Genomic DNA, 14,112 nt, shown 5'->3' on the forward strand with positions numbered 1-14,112 from the left:
TTTTTTGAATGAAGCAGTTTAAAACCTGACGATTCTTGTGTATAATTCTAAGAAAACTGTCTAATTGTGCTAAAGCTCTTAAAATACACAATGATAGTCACGGGAAATGATTAGGAACGTGTAAGAAACACTTGAAATATAAGTAAATTGAGTCTTACTACATTTACTGCCTTGTTCAATCACCAAGATTACTGGTAGAAAGCTGTGAAATGAGGGGAATACTGGTAATATTTACAACTCCGGCTAATTTAGGTGGCGTTTTCAGAAGAATGTGCTTTCAAACATTAGGAATTCATGTATATAGACCTCAGAATTTGTGCATAAAGGCTTTAATTGAGGAGAATACTGTTTATGTTTACAATTGAGGCTTAATTGGTTTGGCGTTTTTTGAATGAAACAGTATAAATCCTGACGATTCAAGTATCTACTTCTAAGAAACTGTCTAATTGTGGCAAAACTCTTAAAATACACAATGATAGTCACGGGAAATGATTAGGAACGTGTAAGAAACACTTGAAATATAAGTAAATTGAGTCTTACTACATTTACTGCCTTGTTCAATCACCAAGATTACTGGTAGAAAGCTGTGAAATGAGGGGAATACTGGTAATATTTACAACTCCGGCTAATTTAGATCGCGTTTTCAGAAGAATGTGCTTTCACACATTATGATTTCTTGTATATGAAGCTAAGAATTGGTATATAAAGGCTTTAAATGAGGAGAATACTGTTTATGTTTACAAATGAGGCTGAATTGGTTTGGCTTTTTTTGAAGGAAACAGTTTAAATCCTGAAGATTCAAGCACATGCTTCTGAGAAAACTGTCTAATTGTGGTTAAACTTTTAAAATACACAATGATAGTCCCAGGAAATGATTAGAAACATTTAAGAAACACTTGAAATACAAGTAAATAGAGTCTTACTACATTTACTACTGTGTTCAATCAGAGAGAATACCAGTGAAAAGCTGTGAAATGACGAGATTACTGATCATATTTAGAACTCCTGATACTTTAGGTGGCCTTTTCAGAAGAATATGCTTTCAAACAGTAGGAATTCATCTTTAGAAAAGCTCAGAATTTGTGAATAAAGCCTGATAATGAGGAGAATATTGTTTATGTTTACAATTGAGGCTAAATTGGTTTTGCCTTTTTTGAATGAAACAGTTCGAATCCTGACGATTCATGTATATACTTCTAAGAAAAATGTCTAATTGTTTTAATACTCCTAAAATACACAATGATAGTCACGGTAAATGATTAGGAACATATAGCAAACACTTAAAATACAAGTAAATAGAGTCAGACTACATTTACTGCTGTGTTCAATCACTGAGATTACCGGTAGAAAGCTGTGTAATGACGAGAATACTGATAATATTTACAACAACCACAAATTTAGGTGGCGTTTTCAGAAGAATGTGCTTTCAAACATTAGAAGTTCATGTGTATAAAGCTCAGAATTTGTGTATAAAGCTCAGAATTTGTGTATAAAGCCTGTAAATGAGGAGAATACTGATTATGTTTACAATAGAGGCTGAATGGGCTTTACCTTTTTTGAATGAAACAGTTTAAATCCTGACAATTCAAGTGTATACTTCTAAGAAAACTGTCTAATTGTAGTAAAACTCTTAAAATACACAATGATAGTCCCAGGAAATGATTAGGAACATGTAAGAAACACTTAAAATACAAGCAAATAGAGTCTTACTACAATAACTGCCCTGCTCAATCACTGAGATTACCGGTAGAAAGTTGTGAAATGATGGGAATACTGATAATATTTACAACTCCAGCTACTTTAGGTGGCGTTTTCAGAAGAATGTGATTTCAAACATTAGGAATTCTTGATTATAGATGTCAAAATTTGTGTATAAAGCCTGTAAATGAGGGGCCTTGGTGGTGCGGCCATGCCCGGACCTCGGTGGAGGCCCGCTGCCGGCTTGGTGGTGTCTCAGTGCACCTTGGAGGAGCCACTGGCCCTCCTGCCCTGGTCCGCCCTCCTGCCCCTGAAGTGATTCCGCGCTCAGGGTCTGGATTGCTGTTCTCACACCCCTGCTGTGGGGAGCGGGTGTTGAACCCGAGGTCTGCGGTCCTTCGGTGTCCTGCAGGTGTTCTGTGTATGGACATATTCTGCTCTTAAGTTGACAAATATACATATCTTGAGCATGTCCACGTCTCCACGCCCGACCTTAGTTAGGAGTCCTTTGGCACCACGGCCTGTGTGCATTATAAATTTGCTTCCAAACTCAACTATGCCATCGCCACCTTTGATGGGCGGCACATCTCCCTCCGCGACCTAAAGAAGCAGATTCTGGGGAGAAAGAAGCTGAAAGCTGCCAAGTGCAACCTGCAGATCACCAAGGCGCAGACCGAGGGAGAATATACCAATGATAATACTCTGATTCCTAAGAATGAATCTGTAATTGTTAGAAGAATTCCTATTGGAAGTGTGAAATCTACAAGCAAGGCAGACGCTATACGTCGAACAGAACCAATGATGGGCACTTCAACAGTCACTGATGACTCTTCTGCATCTATTTCTCTGGCCACGCTTACAAAGACTGCCAATCTGGCTGAAGCCAATGCTTGTGAAGAAGATAAAATTAAAGCCATGATGTCGCAATCTGGCCTTGCATATGGCCCCGTCAATTACATGAAGAAGCCTCTAGGTCCACCACCTCCATCTTATACCTGTTTCCGCTGTGGTAGACCCGGCCATTATATTAAGAACTGCCCAACAAACAGGGATAAACGCTTCGAACCCCATCCTAGGATTAAAAAGAGGACTGGAATCCCCAGAAGTTTCATGATGGAAGTGAAAGATCCTAACATGAAAGGTGCAAAGCTCACCATCACTGGAACATACACAATACTGACTATAGAGGCAGAAGCATATGCAATTGGGAAGAAAGAAAGGCCACCTTTCTTACCAGAGGAGCCCTCTTCGTCTTCTGGAAAGGACGACCCTATCCCAGACGAGTTGCTCTGTCCCATCTGCAAAGACATCGTGACTGATTCTGCTGTCATTCCCTGCTGTGCAAACAGCTATTATGATGAGTGTATAAGAACTGCGCTCTTGGAATCAGAGGACCATACGTGCCCAACGTGTCATCAACATGATGTCTCTCTGGATGTTTAATTGCCAATAAATTATTTTTAAATATGTTTTATTGATTTTCTATGGAGAGGAAGGGAGAGGGATAGAGAGTTAGAAATATCGATGAGAGAGAAACATCGATCAGCTGCCTCCTGCACACCCCCTACTGGAGATGTGCCCACAACCAAGGTACATGCCCTTGACCGGAATCGAACCTGGGACCTTTCAGTCCGCAGGCCGATGCTCTATACACTGAGCCAAACCGGTTATGGTTGCCAATAAATTCTTGCGACAGGCTGTTAATAACTTCAAAAATGGAACTGGTGGTTATATAAAAAAACTGAGGAAACAGTTACCCCCACCACCACCCCCAATACTGCCTCCGAGACCTCTCATTCAGCGGAATCTATAGCCTTTGATGAAATCTCAAATATCAAGACAACAAGATCCTCTGATGATTCCACTGACATCTTCGTCAGGCCACCCGGCTCCCTCTATATCGTCATTAACTTCTAATCAGTCTTCTTTAGCCCCTGCTGTGCCCTGAAATTCATCCACCCCAGTGCCTGTACCTGATATAACTGCGACGGTCTCCATATCAGTCCACTGGGAAAAATAAGATGGGCCTTTCCGGGATTCTGATCATAAAATAGTGCCAGCCGCAGCCCTTGCCTCAGAACATTCGAAGGGAACCTCTTCAATAGCAATGACTGCCCTTGTGGAGGAGAAAGGTTACCCGGTGCCTGTGCTTGGAACTCCATCTTTGCTTGGACAGTCACCACCTGCTGGGTATAGCGTCCCTCCCCCCGGGTTTCCTCCAGCGCCAGCCAATTTGTCAATGCCTTGGGTATCATCAGAAGTTCAGACTGCTCATTCAAATACCATCCCAACAACACAAGCACCACTTGGGCCCGGGGAAGAATTCTATAGAGAGCAGCGACGGCTAAAAGTAGAGTCTAAATATCCCTATGGTGGTTCCTCATACTCCAGAAGTCCTTCTACTTACTCTAAATCCAGATCTGGTTCAATGCAGTCACCTTCTTATTCCTGCTTCCAGCACTGTCTTCACCCGCACAGAAAGGGGCTCTCACTGCATGGCTCTGCTTACTGGTTCTTTTTGCTGTTTTTCTTTCTGTGAACCTTGACCTTGCTCAGACCAAAGGTACTTCCGTTCCCTACTGGGGGCAGGTGAGCTGGGGGTGTTCCTGGGCGTAGTTCTCTGCCTCAGCACTCAGCTCCTCCTGTCTCTGTCCCGCCACCTACAGTTCTTCCCAGAAAGCCTCTCGGGCAGTTTGCAAACTGCATTAGGCGTGGCTTGCTCTACATGATGGAGCTTGGCGCCCGGGTACCAATACTCCTGCCCCCACAGTTTTGGCTCATGTATTGCTCCATCATCTGTGTCCTGGTCATCCCGCCACCATTGTGGCACAGTAGGTACCTGCTAAACACCTGCGGACAAGGTCAGGGGTGTCCCTAGGCCCTGGCTGGAGTAGTGTTGTGTCCAACACCCCCTTGACTCTCACCAGGGGCTGTGTCAAGGCTACACGCTGGCAGCTGGGCCAGCTCTTCCTCATGGCTGGGCTGTGCAGCCCCAGAGCTGGCCTCCAGGCTTCTCTAGTTACAGAGCGCTCTGTCTTATTAAGTTAACACATAGAACCAGTCACGTTAGGTATTTAGTGTCATGGTGGTGGCAGCAGCCTTCGTCCACTTCTACTGTGTCCCCCCACCTTCAGGTCTCCCACTAAGGCCTGGAGGCGGCCTGTACTGATGACTCACATATCTGCGCCTCCTTTCTGAAGCTGGAAGGGAAACTCCCCAAGTGCATTAACAGTAACTTCTTACCTGAGGTGAGAGGAAGCGTCTGAGGGGTCTGTTTCTAGAAGAAAACCCGGGGCCTGCCAGGCTCCAGCCCAGCTTCCCACTGTGGCCTGTGGAGAAACTACCCGTGTCCTCTGCTGCCCCTCCTCAGAAGGCAACATCATCCCCTGGGCACAGAGGCCTTCGAGGCTCATGTTGGGATTTTACTCTCCTCCAGCCGTTTCTGGGGAAAATAATGGGCCGGTCCTATTTGGACATTCTGTTTCTGGAGCAAAATGTCCCTCTTACCCCCATCCTTCCTGGGTGACCCCACTTAGAACAGGCCACTCATTCATGGCAGTTTTCAGAGATGATTGTAAACTCGTCTGTTTCTGGGGCTGGATCTGCTGACAGCAGGAAGCACAGAGTTCCCAGCTCCGAGGCAGCCCACTGGTCATGGAGTTGTGTCCAGGCCTCAGATACCTTGAGACTTCATATTTGTCTTTGGGAGAGTGCTGTAAGGTTAGAATGGGGAAAGATATTCAATCTTCAATACTAGGTTTTAAAAAGAAATCTGCTGTGTTGATATGTACCTGGAGGCAAAGATTATGGTGAAACTGAAAGGAAGTACAGAGACAATTAACATTCAAAGAAGAAAAAGAACAATGCCTGTGACTTGTCAATGTCAGTGTGACACGGTGAAAGACGATGCTAGCCTCAGAGTCCGGCCTAGTGTCAACACCTCAGAGCTTAAGCTCCCGCACAGAGAGCCCGCCTAGCCCCACATAGTGGGGCCCATCACCAAAGAGGTGCACCTTACTCAGGGAGAGCAAGCCCTGAAGATCTCCTACCTGCAGACAAAACCATGGTGGTCACCTGAGGGGAAAAAGCATGAGTGAGGATATGATGTCAAAGGAGTTCAAATACAAGGATACTATCCTGTGGGTGTTGAGCAGAAACTGGAGTGTGCTATGTTGTATTGTGAAGTTGTACAAGTTAATATAATGTCATTAACTACATTATCACCCAATATTTAATAATGGGATAATTTTAAAAGGATCTTTGTCAGTCTTCCTCTTGTTTTTGAAAGTAAGAGACATTCCACTGTTTTCAAATAATGCCAGCATAGTTTTGTTTATTTGCCTCTGTTTATTAAGGATCACGGAGAGCCTCTGTTAAGACTGAGAAGTAGCAGGCGTGCTTAGGGCGTCAGCCATCAGACAGTTATTGAGGAAGATGGCTAGGAAAATAAAAGACAATCATTAAGAGAAAACAAACACCAAGTTCTATTCCAGAGTCCATTCAAGACAATCTCTAAATATTGGGTTACAGCATCACTAAACGGAGGAGTGAGGATCGCTGTGGCAATCCAATGTGTTTTCATTTTGTAGTTTCCTTGTCTCTGGTGATGACAAAGATGTTCTGAAAAATTTCTGAGTGGTCCTCAACAGCAGACATGGATGTTTTCCTTGATTTATATCCAAGACACCAGATTCAGCTTGAAAATGTTCAGGACATGAGAAGATTCATTTTCTCAATGGTTCCAAGCCAAAGATGTTAGAAAACTGGGAAGGTTCATGGTAGAGTTATAACCTACATGGCTATAACCTAATTAGAATAATTCAGAATTGTTCACGGACTGGGAAAATGTGAAAGAGGAAACACACAAGGATGACAATGGCAGTGAGCTCTCCTGCAGCAGCTGCCTCCTCGACTAGACACAAATCGCAGCAGGACACTAAAGTTTTGGGGCAGAGTGCGACCCTTGAGGAAGTGTGTTACCCTTTACCAGAGCCATGTGAATTCCGTGATTTACAGAAGCAGGAAAACATGGATTATGTACAGAAATAATTAATGGTTATTTCCATTAACCTGGAGGGACAAGATTCAAAGAAATACACATTGTGATGAAAGGGAATTTAATAATTTGGGGCTACAAGACAGAGATAGTGCATTTATATCTGCAGCTTGGGTCATTATCAAAGTTGTATAAAGTTTATTGAGATGGTGGGCTGAAAAAGGCACCCAAAGATGGACCAAAAGTTGTAACATGGAAATGCCCACTGGTTCCTGCTCTAATGTAGAAGAAGGAATGCTTTGGTTGGCCCATTGGCTGATAGCCCTATTTTAAAAAGTTTTATCTGAGTAACTATCTCTTTGGGGGAAACAATGAACTAGATAATTCAGCGACCATAGGAAAATGGTTATGAACAGAAATTGGTGTCAGAATCCAAAATAATAGCCCTCACTAAGACTAGGATCTTTTGAGGGTCAGGTGACCAGTGAATTTTAGCTTAGGTCCATTTTGAAATAGGTCCAAATTTGATCTCACCCATTCTGTGGTTGCTCCTGGTTGTAAAATGCATAACTGAAATACCTATACTAGCAGAATTATCCCACACACTCATCACTTATGACTCAAGGCAACTGTGGACAGAAAGTGTAAACCAATCCATAAGAACTGCCTGTAATTGTGCAAGTATTAAGTTAGAAGCTGTACCATCTGCCTGATGAATATGAGAGATTTGTGCCACCATGAAGGATTTGAAAGATTCAGGAGTGCGGATTTGGGCACATCCTCATTACTCTTTTGATTTGTCTTGAGAGAAAGAAGGAGGAAGAGAAAGAGGAGGAGGTTGGACAGAAGCCAGAGAGAGAGGAGGAAAAGATGGAGAAAGTAGAGGAGGAGGAAAGAAGGTTTAGAAGAAATAAAAGGAATAAGAAAAGGATGAGAAGCAAGAGGAGGGGGAGTAGAAGATGGAGCAGAAAGAGAGAGGGAGAAGACACAACTTGGAAAGTGGCAGTGTACTCACCAATTCTTTAACTACAGGAGACCCTATGCTGCTGCTATACCATGTGGTTACTTTACTTGAGCAACTTCAAAGTCCCCATCACCTTGTACCATATGCACCTACAGTGCAGGCAAATGCCTCCTCCTTGTGTTTTCAAAGTTCAATTCAATTTGCCTTCTCTCAGGTGACAAGGTCCCCATACACCTTCATTATCTTCCCTCTGGGATGAGTCATCTCTACAGGCTGAAAGTCCTCACTGCCTTTTTCTTCCACAGGAAATACTTCTTGCTGGTCGATTACAATGATGAGGTTATGCAGAATGGACCAAGTGAGTGGGACAATACTACTCTAGAGTTGATACACTTTTAGAGTCAGTAGCTGAGGAAGAAATCTGACTGAAATTCAGAATTCTTACTCAGTGAAATATGTTTGTGTCCAGTGCTCTTCTGAGGGGGAGGCAGGTATCTGAGGTAAACAATGATTTCTGACATCTGGCCCCACCTACTACCAAGATGGAGAACCAGCGCCCAGAGGGCCTCTGAATTTTAGAGGCAGATTACTCCTCAAATAGGTATATGACTCCATGGAGTGACCTGAAAGTTTGCTTCTTTTGAGTTCAACCTGGAAAAAGACAGGCACTGTCACAGGTGCAGGCTGCTGCATGTCCCCATCAATGCACCGCAGCAGACGTGATGGTCCTACCAGTGTCCCTGGCAGATGGGGATTGTGGTTGGGACCTAGGGAAGGCTGGTGTGTGAGTCACAGTGCAGGTGCTCAGGATTCCCCACCTATGAGCATATCCTTGTTTACTTAACTTTGGTTCACTCAGGATGAGATGGAGCCTGTGTTCGGGCTTGTCAGCAGCACGTGTGCTGCAGGGTGTTAGCCACCAGACAGTTAATGAGGACTGGTGTGTATGAAAACAAGAAAACTAAGAGTTAAAAAGCCAATTTCTAACTCCAGAGTCCACCAAACAAGGCAGTTTATAAATACTGGGTGACAACATCCCTAGATGGAGGAGTGAGGACCGCTGTGCCAATCCAATGGCTCTCCTGGCTTCCATTGTGAATGTCTGTGTTGATGATATAGACCATCTGACAAATTTCTGAGTTGTCCACAGCAGCACACATGGATTGTTTACATGACTTATAGCCAAGACTCAGATTCAGCAAAAAGAGCTTCAGGGCATGAGTATATATTTGTGTCAATGATTCCAAGCCAGGGTGAGAAAAATTGGAAAGGTTCATGGTAGAAAGCTGGCAAATCTGATTGTTAAGGTTCCCTGGGTGGCTGGGAGTTGGGGAAGAGGTAACTATGGTCCAAGCTGCATAGGTGTCCTGGCTCCCCATGGACCTGTGGGCGGCAATGGCTCCAGCCTCTGGCTGAGTCCATCAGGGCATCGCTGGTGGCTTCCATCCCCATTAGTCAAAAGTAGTCCTAGCCAGAGGGGCAAACATTCCGGGTTAGGGACTGTAATCATCCTGGGATGGACGGAGATTTGTCCCACACGATTTCCTGGGTTACAAAGAACAAATCTTAAACATGGGCCACCAAGTTACAGTGCAACCTGAGCTGGCCATTATGACCTGGGTGTGATGTCACTCACAGAGTCATTAAGGGCCCTGCACGGGAAGACTACATCAGTGAGTGTGGGCCATGTGTGGGCCATACCTGATCCAACCTGGGCTGATCAAAGTAGTTATATGAGGTGACGCCTTGGACCCTACTGTCAAACAAGGAATCCCTGTCTCTACCTACACCTGTTCACTCATGGAAAGCTACCTGTGGCCTGTTGACATTGAACCAGTCATGGTCTATCCTCCTGATGGATTTGTATGATGTTGATGAGCGATGTTATTTCCTTCTGGAATAATATGAGTACATTTCTCTGTACTTATCTTCTCCTCACTAATATCAGTGTGAGCTTCTGTTAGGACTGGGCAGTAGCAGGTACGCTGTAGGGCCTCAAGCATCATACAGTTCATGAGGAATTGTATCTATAAAAAGGAAAGAAAATCATTCATTCATTGTTAAAAAACAAGTTCTAATCCAGATTACGCTCAAGACACTTAGTAAATATTGGGCTATGGCATGTAACACTAAATGGAGGAGTGGGGGCTGTGGTGGCAATCCAACGGGGCTTCTGAGTTCTCTTTCCATGTCTGAGGTGATGATATAGACATTCTTAATGTTTTCTGAGTGCTCCAGAACAGTGGACATGGATGGTTTACTTGATCTGTATCCAAGAGATCTAATTCAGCATGAAGAGATCAATTTTGTCACAGGTTTCAAGCCAGATGTGAGAAAAACTGGAATGGATCATGGTATTGTTATAACCCACACAGGAGGAAAGTAGAATAATTCAGAATTTGCCAGGGAACAGAAAATTTTCAAGAGGAAGCAAGCACACCAGAGTAACAAAGACAGTGAGCTCTTCTGTGACAGTTGCTACCTTGATTAGACTCAAATCCCAGCAGGACCCTAAAGGTGAGGGGAGAGTTTGACTTCTGAGGTGGTGTGCTACTCTACTTGACATGTAAATGCCCACTCCCCCTTGTTTTAAATTATGAAGAAGCAGTTCAAAAGTTTATGGCAGTGGTAATGTTGGAGTTGATTGGTAATGTGAGTCCTGTTGCCCACTCTGGGAGTGCCCACATGGCACACCTTTCACCAATGCATGGGGAACTATATAATGACTGGAAACAGCATATTTGAAGAGCTGCATGAAGACTCTTCTATGAAAACCAGACCTTGGGAACTGCACCCTCTCAATGGGAAAGTCCAAATGTGATGAGAGACATTGAACCCCAGAGGCAGGGGTACTGGGCCTTTTCCAGTTACTGAACTACAGAGTGGATCTAATCAGCCTGAAATACAGCAAATCCAAGCAGGATCTAGTGAGTCTGACTGGCCCTGACATACAGTGTTGGCTAATGAGTCATGTGTTCCTAGCAGTGGGGAGAGGAAGCTCACTGCATTGTTGCTCCATCTAGTGAAGCAGAAATGTCCCCGTGAGTCCCAGGGCCCAGCAGCCTAAGCCCTGTGCCTAATTCTCTGAGATTCAAGAGAAGCCTTATTGCCTAATACAGGTCAATTATATGAAAATCAACCTTTATTGTTCACAGAAAAGATCTATTCTAATAGAGCCACAGCTACTTATTTACATAGAATCAATGACTGATATCTAATAATGAGGAGAGGCTTGGAGTTTCTGCAGAAACCACAAACCATTGAGTCTCTGGCTGTTACAGAAACAGCTTGCTGACCTCTTACCTAGGATTCACTTTATAATCATTAAACAGTTGTTTATAAGAATTTTAGAGAGGTCTTTTTTCCTAAAGACAAAAATTTTCATGCTCATTATTCACTAATTGCCCGGTGCACAAATTCATGCACATGGAAAGGAAATGAAGTAGAAGAAATATATTAATATTGCTATTTGCCCTTTATAAGAGAAGTGTGAGCCAAATTCATGATTTACAATGACAGATGGAAACATGTGTGTGATTGGTGCCAGTTAGAGCTGTATATGTATCGCACATGTGTGAGTCAGCTTAGCCTTTTATATATAGACTAGGGGCCCAGTGCATGAAGATTTGTGCACGGTGGTGTGGGGGGTCCCTCAGCCTAGCCTGTGCCCTCTTACAGTCTGGGACCCCTCTGGGGATGACCATCTGTTGGCTGAGATCTGGTCCCCAGGGGTTTGGGCATAATCTGGCAATCAGACATCCCTCTGGCACCCCGGCAGCCCTCGGGGGATGTCCACTTGCCAGCAGGGAGCAGACCTAAGCTGCAGTCAGACATCCTTAGCACTGCTGAGGAGGCAGGAGAGGCTCCCACCACCACCGCTGTACTAGCAGCCATCAGCCTGGCTTGTGGTTGAGTGAGCTCCTCCATGTGGGAGCTCACAAACCACCAGAGGGAAGTTCCTGCATTGAGCGTCTGCCCCCTGGTGGTCAGTGTGTGTCATAGTGACGAGTCATCCCCAGTCTTTCTGCTGTTAGGGTCAGTTTGCATATTACCCTTTTACTATATAGGATAGAGGCCTGGTGCACGGGTGGAGGCCGGCTGGTTTGCCCTGAAGGGTGTCCCGGATCAGGGTGGGGGTTGCCACTGGGGTGCCTGGCCAGCCTGGAGGAGGAGCTGATGGTTGTTTTCAGGCTTCCCGCACCCCCTTCACGGTGGGGGTCCCCATTGGGGTGCCTGGCCAGCCTGGATGAGGGGCTGATGGCTGTTTTCAGGCTGCCCGCACCCCCTTTAGGGTGGGGGTCACCACGGGGGTGCCTGGCCAGCCTGGATAAGAGGCTGATGGCTGTTTTCAGGCTGCCCGCAACCTCTCCAGGGTGGGGGTCCCCATTGGGGTGCCTGGCCAGTCTGGATGAGCAGCTGAGGGCTGTTTTCAGGCAGGCCAAGCCTGCAACTGAAGCTCTCAGTCTCTCCTTTTTTTTTTTTTTATTCAGGGATTTATTTACCTTCTGTAATTGAAACTTTGATGTGGCTCCAGCTCCAAAGCCAGCTGGCTGAAAGCAGGTACCTGGGGTTTGTTTACCTTCTATAATTGCAACATTGTTGCATCCGGAGCTCAGAGCCGGGCTGCGGCATGCAGGGAACCTTGGCTTCCTCCATCACTGGAGCAACCAAGCCTCATGTTCCCTTCAGCTGTGTGGCTTCCAGCTGCCATCTTGGTTGGCAGTTAATTTGCATACCACTCTGATTAGCCAATGGGAAACATAGCAGAGGTATGGTTAATTACCCTGTTCGTCTATTATTAGATAGGACTAGGGGCCCAGTGCACAAATCTTCCTGCACGGTGGTGTGGGGGGTCCCTCAGCCCAGTGTTCAGCAAACTCATTAGTCAACAGAGCCAAATATCAACAGTACAACGATTGAAATTTCTTTTGAGAGCAAAATTTTTTAAACTTAAACTATATAGGTAGGTACATTGTTATTAACTTAATTAGGGTACTCATAAGCTGGCCTTTGCCAAAAATGTCCTCAATCTGATTGTGGTACTTTCACTGAGGTCAACCCCTTCCAACTCTCCCATCCACACTTGTCTTGTATACTCGTTTTGTTTATCTTTTGTCACCCGCGCGCACGATTTGCGGACGTGACTAGCACTGACCACTGCACAATGAGACTGCTGACTGACTGGCTCACTCAACTCCTGCATGAATCATGCGCGCCTCCCCTGCCCTGCGTATCCCGCAACCAGCCTGCACCGCGTCTACCATCGTGGGACCAACCAACACCCCCCACTTCTTCTAAAGCCACTTCTTCAAAATAGACTAGCCCAGGCTGAAAAACGACTTCTGCATATGGACCATGAAGTTTCGATCGCACTGTACTTGCGTGCCCACACATGGTATTTTGAGGAAGAGCCACACTCAATGGGCCAAAAAGCCACATGTGGCTCATGAGCCATGGTTTGCCGATCACTGCCTCAGCCCGACCTGCACCCTCTTAAATCCAGGAGTTTCTGTCTGTCTTTGCAATCATATGAAAGAATTGTCTGAGACCTCCAACCCAGTTTGGTTTGTTGCTCACAGAATAATAGAGGCATTTTTTCCTCTTTGCTTCATTGGTGGACTTTTCCTGGAAGTTTTAGGATATCTTCCCTTTAATTTTTCCTAGAAACTCTGATTTTACTTATGTCTTCATCTTTGCTTTCCCTCCATCCCTTACCGCAACAGTAACTTGCTCTAGGCTCACTTTGCTCTAGTGTCTAAGAGATCTGTCTGCCACAAAACTATGATTCCCAGCATTCCTGGTGCTCCCCACACTCTGGGCTTCTGCTTCCAGTCCAGGGGCTGCCATCAGAACTACTATTCCCAGAATTCCTGGTACTCCCCGCACTGGGAGTGACCTAGGGAGCCATAGCCCCCCAAGTCTCCAGCTCTCCTGCTCTACTCTCCGCCCAGTAACTAAGGGAGGCACATCCTGCCATGGGAGTGACGGAGGGCACCACGTCTCCCCAAGCTGCCGGCTGTCCCGCTTTAGCTCTCTGCCCGGTGCCTGTGTATGCAAATTAACCACCATCTTTGTTGGGTTAATTTGCATATCCACCATGATTGGTTGGTAAGCACAGGGAAGGGATGGTCAATTTATATGTTTCTCTTTTATTATATAGGATACTAGGGGCCCAGTGCCCTCAGTGCAGCATGCACTCTCTCCAATTTGGGACCTCTTGAAGGATGTCCTACTGCTGGTTTACAGGGATGGGGCCTAAACTGGCAGTCAGACATCCTTCTCACAATCCAGGACTGCTGTCCCCTAACCACTAACCTGCCTGCCTGCCTGCTCGCCCTTAACTGCCCCCTGCCACCAGCCTGATTGCCCCCAACTGCCCCTCCCCGTCAGCCTGCTCACCTCCACCTTCCTTCCCTACTGGCCTGCTTGCCCCCAACTGAACCCCTGCTGGCCT

The sequence above is a fragment of the Myotis yumanensis genome, unplaced genomic scaffold (assembly GCF_028538775.1).
Source record: "Myotis yumanensis isolate MYYU_CA2020_CCGP unplaced genomic scaffold, mMyoYum1.0.hap1 SCAF_22, whole genome shotgun sequence".
Classification (NCBI taxonomy): domain Eukaryota; kingdom Metazoa; phylum Chordata; class Mammalia; order Chiroptera; family Vespertilionidae; genus Myotis; species Myotis yumanensis.